The sequence below is a fragment of the Panthera tigris genome, chromosome B1, assembly GCF_018350195.1.
Source record: "Panthera tigris isolate Pti1 chromosome B1, P.tigris_Pti1_mat1.1, whole genome shotgun sequence".
NCBI lineage: Eukaryota > Metazoa > Chordata > Mammalia > Carnivora > Felidae > Panthera > Panthera tigris.
In genome coordinates this window covers 83,195,713-83,204,367 of record NC_056663.1, presented here as the reverse complement: position 1 = coordinate 83,204,367, position 8,655 = coordinate 83,195,713, and positions in this window count along the sequence as shown.

The window sequence follows — 8,655 nt, the reverse complement described above, 5'->3', positions numbered from 1 at the left end:
CTTATACTTTAAATGAGGTACCTTACAAAAGTAGAATAGGAATAAATTCTTTCACTAGGCTTTTTGTTAAGAATTATCCATTTTGGGAAAATAGAATTCATTTTGAAAGTCTGGCAGAAATATATGCTGATGAAATCAAAGATGTAAAGGAACTAGAAACATCTTGCAGTGTTACAACTCATTAAAATGCTTACTAGACCATAGAGTACAGCATCTGAGAAGCAAGTAGGGCTCTGAACATTGTTTTCTTAATTAAAATTCCCTATTTAATCCACTTGAAATATGTAGTTAAAAAAAAAAGAAAAGAAAAAAAATCAAAGCAGACTCATCACTAGGAAATACTACTCCAAGTCCTGGCTATTTGCTTTGCAACTTGTAGGGTAGTTCAAGTTGCATAATCATGATGTAGTTAAAAATATAATGAGGAATTGGCACTGGTAGTTTTATAGGGTTTGAAGATTGGTTTTCATGCACCATGCTTTTTTGTTATTTAAACTTTGTTACTGTCATCATTTTTCTAGCTGTTGAGTTTAACCTTTGCACACCACAGACTGCAGGACCATAGAGCGTGCTCACAAACAAATGAAAAACGTTACTGGGCCCAGTGATCCATAGGACATGTCATTCCACAGAGAAGTTTGCATGAAATGAAGCTTTTTTATTTGTTTAATATGTCTTTAAGCCAAGCATAAACTGCCCAATTTATATACTACTGTCTATGATTTTAGTTATATGACTCCTAATAAAAAAAATCATTTAATGACTAAGTCCACACACAGATAAAGTAGATAATTAAATTATCTGAATAACAATAGAATCTGAGGACTTGACCCAATCTCAAGATCTTCTAGATTAATGTTACTCAAATGTGCCTCAAAATAAGAATCACCTGGAATCTTATTAAAAACCTTAAAAAATTAAAAAGTAGGAAATGATTATTGGGCCCCAACCCTGCACAATGAATTCCCAGTGGGAAAAGCCTTGACTAAGTAGTTACAAGTGTTCTTAGCTGATACCTGAGAAAGGCTTATCTAGTCCAACTTTCTGCCTGAAATTTAAATCCTAGCCTTGTGTGGTTCCTAGTATTTTTGTACATGAAAATCACCTGGGGAGTTTTCTTCACTATGGAGTCCAGTACTCCCACAGATGTATCTCCAGAATGGGGCCTTGTAACCTGTATTTTTTGTTTGTTCTTGTTTTGGAGCCACTGTTTACTTGTTTATCAATGTTCCCAGATGATGCTGATGCCTGATTGGTTCAAGAACAGCTGCCAGCTTCACTTCATCTGACAGGGTTTACCTTATGTCTGCTTGAATACTTCTAAGTTGAGAGCCCAAACCTTTTCTACTTAAAATAGTTACAACCAGTTTGTCTTCTCTACCTAGGAAAACTCATAATTTTTCCACCTGCTTTTACACACAAACACACCCAATCTATGAAAAGAAGTAGATCATTTGATTCCTATTATCAATGTATTGACAGTGAGTTAGAGGTAAGTTTTTGTACTGTCATGACACCCTCCCCAGGGCAAAATGGGAGGGATGGAGAAGGGAGGAGGGAAATTTAATAAAAATCTGTTATTTAACAGCATGCACACAAAACAATAAGTTTACCAGCTAAATTGTTAATGCTAACTGATACATCCATCAGAAATATGGCAATATACATTTTGAATATAGTTAATGAGCACCTTTATGATTCTAAATTGATGTTCTGAGTCTCCTTAATATTATGGGAAGCCATGAGAAATACACCATACCAAATTTTTACATTTTTTTTCCAAAAACACACATATTGAGAGCTTACTACATACAGGCACTGTTATTAACATCAGGGATACAGCAGGAAATAAGACCATTCAAGGAACCTACCCCTCTGTAACCTCTATTTGGTAAGGGCTTGACAGGGAATAATCTATAATGAAACAAATACATATAATAAAATATCTGGCAAAGATAAGGCTATGAAAAAATAAATCAGGATAAGCAGATAGAGAGGGACAGAAAGACTTTTATGGAATACAGCATTCAGCATATCACCATTAGCTGGCATTCATTAGTATGATTTATGGATGTGCATCTTCTTCCTTCATATATGATTATAATGATGCTAGCAATGTTACTTTCCATATTTATAGCTATAGCTTTAAAAAAAAGAAAAGAAAAGAAGATAAAACTTCAAACTGCTCCAGAGAGCTTAGCTGGTCAAGCCCTACCTTCTGACTACAGACACCAGCACAGGGTCTGTCACTGTTTGTTGATTTTCCTAGCTTCACAGCCTGCTCAATACCTTGAATCAAAATGAGCCACCTCTGTCACACTGCCATGTGCCATATCTGCCCACAGACAGTACCCCTCATTCATCACCAACAGCAGCTCCCTTGATGTCACGTCAGCATTTCCTATGGGCTTCTCAGTGAATGTGTACATGGAGCTTTCTTCACAAGACTTGCTGTAGAGCAGCTGCTCCAGGTCCTGCTGCCATCCATTCTCAGCCAGGGCGCAGCCAAGCAGAGCAGCACACACAGCTTCATCGTTTGCAGACTGGCTGCTTTCCAAGGCAGCTGGGAAAGGCTAGTGCGACACTGTGTTGCTGTGTATTTATATAGTGATTATCACCCTTGTGGCATGGCTACAGGCTGATCAAACAGTATGTTCAAGCTAAACTGGGATAAATTCACTTCCTCTTTCAACCTCCTTTGAAGAGAGAAGCAGGAAAAAGTGAGCCACAGATAGGTGTTCGAAAAGACTGGTTTATAAAAACAAAGAATTGGCAAGCATAAAATGTCTTGTATACCATTACTGTAGGTGCTCACAAAAATGGTGGTGCTCAGAGACCTGCCAAATGTGCTCCATATTTGCACCAAATGGATGAGTAAAAGCTGATTCCTGCCCCTGGAGCTCATAGTCTCTTTGAATGTGGATGGGACCTGTGACTTGCTTCCAACAAAAGGTGAAAGGATTTCAAATGTAATTAATGTTGATTTGGAGTTATTATCAAAAGAGACATAATTGTATATGGATCTGGCTTACTCACGTGAAAGCCTTTACAGGAGAGACAGGAGCCTCCCTGAAGGAGGGACTCTACTGTGGGCCTGATGAAGTAAGTGGTCATGTTGAAAAGTGCACATTATGAAGAACTATAGGTAGCCTCCAGGAACTACACATGTCCTCCAGGAACTACACATGTCCTCCACGACCTGAGGGTAACCAAAAGCCAGCAAAAATCCAGGGCCTTTGGTCATATCGACATAGAGAACTTAACTCTGCCAACAATCTGAATGATGTTAGAAGTATATTCTTCCAGTGAGTCTCCAAATGAGAATATAGTCCAGACAATACCTGGATTTCAACCTTGTGAGACTCTTAGGAAGGGATCGAGCTAAGCCATGCTTAGACTTCTGACCCATAAAGACTATAAGATAATGTTATTTAAACTACTAAATTTATAGTAATTGGTTCAACAGGAATAAAAAACAAATACAATGACTTTGAGGTAGCCAATGGTTTCTTAAATAGGATGCAAAAAAGCGCTAACCATAAAGAAAAAGACTGATAAGTTAAATTCCATTAAAAATAAGAACTTCTGTTCACAAAAATCACGGTTAAGAGAGTAAAAAAGGGGGGCACCTGGGTGGCTCAGTCAGTTAAGCATCCAACTTTGGCTCAGGTCATGATCTCATGGTTTGTGAGTTTGAGCCCCACATCAGGTCAGGCTCTGTGCTAACAGGTGGGAGCCTGGAGCCTGCAGCCTGCTTCAGATTCTGTGTGTGTCTCTCTCTCTCTGCCCCTCCCCCCCGCTCATGCTCTGTCTCTCTCAAAAATAAATAAGCATTTTTTAAAATTTTAGGAAAAAAAACAGTAAAAAAGTTACCTTGTAAAGGGTGAGATATATTTGCAACCATATATCCAAAGGAAAAAAAACTCAATTTAGTTACTTATAAAAACTTCCTATTAATTAATAAGTAATATATAGACAACCTGATTTTGTAATGGAAAAAAAATGTGCACAGGCACTTCACAGAAAGTATATCAAATGTCTATAAACACATGAGTAGGTGTTTAAAATCATTCTTTCCGGAAAATGAATATTGAAACCATAGTAAAAACTGTCTACACATCTACTAGAATAGCAAACAATTTAAAATTAAAAAAAAAAAAACCTAAACCAAATAGTATCAGAATATGATACATCTAGAACTCTCACGGACTCTTCTGGGGGTGTGTAAATTGACACAACTACTTCTGAAATTGGTTTGAGATTATCTCCCAAAGCTGAAGATATATACTCTATGATCTTCCCATTCTACTTTAGGGTACATAACAAAAATGTGTACATTTGTACTAGAATATGCAGATCCTTGAATATTAATATTTGACAATACTTGGTCAAACCTTATAGATAATTCAAATGTTCATTAACAATTGTGATATATTCATATAGTTATCGTGAGATACTATATAACAATTAAAATGAACAAAAGATTGCTACATGTACAACATAGATGAATATCATAAACAAGAAGTTGAATTAAAGAATCCAAACAAAACAATAATACCATATGAATCCACTTATAATCAAAACAATCAAAACAATGGTTATAAAAATTAAAATGCTAGTTACTTTGGGGTAATGAGTAGAGGCCTGGTAGAAGGAGAGCTTCCAGATACTACTAAATGTTCTATTTCTTGATCTAGGTGATAGTTATACAGGTGAGGTTTGTTTTGTGAAAATTCATAGAACATACATTTAAGATTTGTACACTATTCTACATGTATGCTACCCTACAATAAAAATTAACAAAAACAACAAAAGTAAATAGATTCGTCAGAATGATGAGTATCAGAAGAAGAATGAAGGACTAGAGTTATCTTAGTGTGATTTTAGTACCTGCAGAGCCCAAAGAAATAGAAGAAAAGAGGTAGTGAAAGTATGTAAAATAGCTATAAAATCCAGACAAATTAAGCAGGGCATGTTCAAAACTGGAAGAATGGATATTCACTCAGAAAGAACTCTGGTGATATTCCCTAAAAAAGTCTTTCTGGAAAGTCTGCTGGTGATAACACATGAAAGCAGAAGACAATGATAAGTACAGAGACATGGAGCAGACCCTGTTCTTTGGGGAAAATATTATTTCCCTAACAATGGATTACAATGTTCAAAAGAATTTGAAATCAGTGCTGTATTATCAACTTGATTGTATTGACTAGGCAATGGGATAAAAACTTGAGATATGAAAAGAATGTGTTACCCCACTCCTATCCTGGCTCTTTTGCTGCATAACAAACTACTTCAAAAATAGAAGTTCAGGGTTCCCAGAGTTCCCTGAAGTGAGCTTTCCAAGAGGTCCAGCAGAAGCTGCAAGACTTCCTATGACCTAGCCTTCAAAAGTCTCCAAGTATCACTATTAAGCCTTCATTCTGTTAGTTAAACAAGTAAATTGGACCAGTCCAGATTCAAGAGGAGGATGGTGAAACAGGCTATTACATGATGAGGAAATAGCATGTATATACAGGGAAGAAAGAAGTGATGCCAGCCATCTAAGAGATATGCTACCATACCACACCATTTCCTTGTTATGCTAAGACATTCTTCATACTAAATTAGTTGTTTATACTGCTTCAGAAAAGGAATTACAAAGTACACAAAGAATAGGAGTCAAATTTTACCTTTAGTGTGAAGATGGATACCAACAACTGAGGATCAGCCTCTGGAAGGTGGCAATAGATGCCAGCAAGGACAACGGAAAAATAGATGCCCTGCCCCTCTGATGTTGGACACTGGAGAAAGCTTCCCAGAATACATATGTATTGTCAGGGAGAATGGAAGGGAGAAAATCCTGAGTGAATTAAGAAATTATTGAACTGATTACATTTCCCATAAAGTGACAATGTTTACATCTGTACATTTGTGCCACTAGGCTGAATGGAATGGGACAGAGATTAATTTCAGTTGTCGGAAAATAAAATCATATTTTTGAGCTCCTAAATTTGTGGGCAATTAAATTAATACCTAGACAATTGCTTTAAGCTTTTTTCCTATTGGTTTGATCATCTTAATTATTCATACACTACAACTCAGGAATAGCTAACTCTGATGAGTAATTTTCCTTTCTAACCCTTTCATTTTCCTGAAATCTTGATATTCTTCTTACACTCTCATAGAAAAGAATAAATTGCCTTATTATTTGCTTAAATGCCATAGTCTTGATGACTTTTAAAATCCAATTTATCTTAGACATAAAATATTTACTATTTTAAACACTTAGTTAATTTCTATTGACTTCTTAATATTATACTCCTGAGACTGTCTAGTCCATTACTCCTGGAGAAGCCCCCAACATAATACCTTCTCAGGTTATTATTTGCTTTGGGGGAAGCTTTTGTCCTTGAGTAGAGTTGTAATATTTCATCAAAGACAGTTGGGCAAATATCTATTGAGATAAGTCACCAAATAGAACTAAAGCAAGAAAAATACTTTTAAAGTGCAGATAGAACTTCAGAGAGTAGAATTTCAAGGTATGAAGATAAACTTGTAATTTCAGTTTATTCACCGTCAACATACAAAATTCTTGTAGACTCATCAAACACACCTACAACCAAGGTAGACACAAACACAGTGTAGTCTTTCCACAAAGAAATTCTGATTCATCTTTTTATTTTTAGCTCTCTTATTGACCTATACCATTTGTACTACACCCAAAATTCTTGAACCTTCCAGTCACAAAGAAGATTCTACTCATGCTCAAGTGATCTCCCCTTACACTCTTGCTCCCCTTCAGTTTATACTCAAACAAGAGCCAGAGTGATCCATTTAGACATGTCAAATCATGTCAATCCTCCAATAGAATAAATAACACACTAAGAATAAATTCCCTTACAGCCATTTACAACAGCAGGCAACATTCCAATAGGTCTGAACCTCCATCACCTTTCTGCTCTCTTCTCTCTGTACTTCAATCACTTCACTTCAGCATCACATTCATCCCCTTGATGTTCCTGCATTGAATCAGGCACATGCTTCTCTGCCTGTGACAATATTACCCCAGATTTTCAACATTGTTGACTCCTTTACCTTTCTCAAATCTTTGTTCAAATGCTCTTTTCTTAATGAGAATTTCCCTTTAAAACTTTAGCTGTCAGATGAATTATTTTTTTCCATAGCACTTATCACCTCCTAACATATTAGATAATTATCTATTTATTTTTATTTTCTATCCCCACCCATCAAAATGTAAACTCTGTGAGGAAATTATTCTATTTTTTTCACTGATGTACCACTAACCCCTAGAATACTGCTTGGCACATAGTATGCAATCAGTAAACATTTGTTGAATGAATAAATGATGACATAGATTATAAGTATTACTACCAAAAAAAATGGTAGGCATAAGTTATGCTGCCTTATTTTGATAAGTTTCATTTTCAACTACTAACATCCAGAACTTCTGCTATCAATAATAGCAGAGTAAGTCCTCTGTCCATCTTACCCCCAATACTTTTATTACTACCATCATCAACAAGACCTAGTCTTAGGTCATGACCTCTACCTTAGACTACTATGAAAATGACATCTCTCAGTGCATGTGTAAAATGATAATAATTACTGATACTATTGCCTAGGATTTATTTTAAGATAAACATCAAGAAGCTTTATGTTTGTGAGGGGGGGAAAAACCGGGTTAAATTTCTTTAATGACTGTAATGAGTGGAAGGGAATGATAGTCTGAGATCAGGAGTAGAGAAAATAAGCAATACAATATAAAGAGAGTTGCAGAACTCAAATCTTCTTTGTTCCATAAACATCCTGACCCAAATATAAGGCACATTTCTCCAGTTAAGGAGAAAGATCTAACAAAGAAAAATGAAGAAAATCTTACGACACTAAAACCAATGGCTACATGCAGCTGTAAAACACTGAAATCAATACAAATAACAACTAAGAATTAAACAAAGTCTCAGAGTATAGGCTTAAAAAGTAGGTAACTCAAGAAATAACATTACTAGCCAATGACCCAGAGCATTACATGGGAATAATGCCAGATTTCTTAAAGCTCATATATGACAGCATTCTTCAAACATCAAGACTTTTTGAGGAAAAATTTTTGATGAATACAATCAGACTGCCGAGGTCTAACAGTCTGTTCTTTGTATCTGGATGAGCTAAGGGGAAAAAAAAACTGGCTACATAAGGATAAAACAAGATATGTTTACTGTTCTATTTAGCACAACTCAACACATCCACTCATTTCCATCCAGATTTTCAGAAAACCAAGTACAAAAGTGTTTTTATAATTTTTTTAAAGCTTACTTATTTATTTTGGAGAAAGACAGTGACAGTGTGAGCAGGGAAAGGGTAGTGAGAGAGGGAGAGAGAGAACCCCAAGTAGGCTCTGCACTGTCAGCACAGAGCCCAACATGGGGCTCGATTGCACAAAACCATGAGATCATGATCTGAGCTGAAACTAAGAGTCAAATCCTTAACTGACTGAGCCACCCAGGCACTGCAGAAAAGTGTTTTTAAAAGTTCTTCATACTCTTTCAAGAGAGAATACAGAAACAGGGGGCAAACCATACAGGTGAAAGTGCCAGAAATACACAGTCTCCTAGCATTTTTTTAACTGACCTAACACGTTCTAAGATTAATGCAGAAATG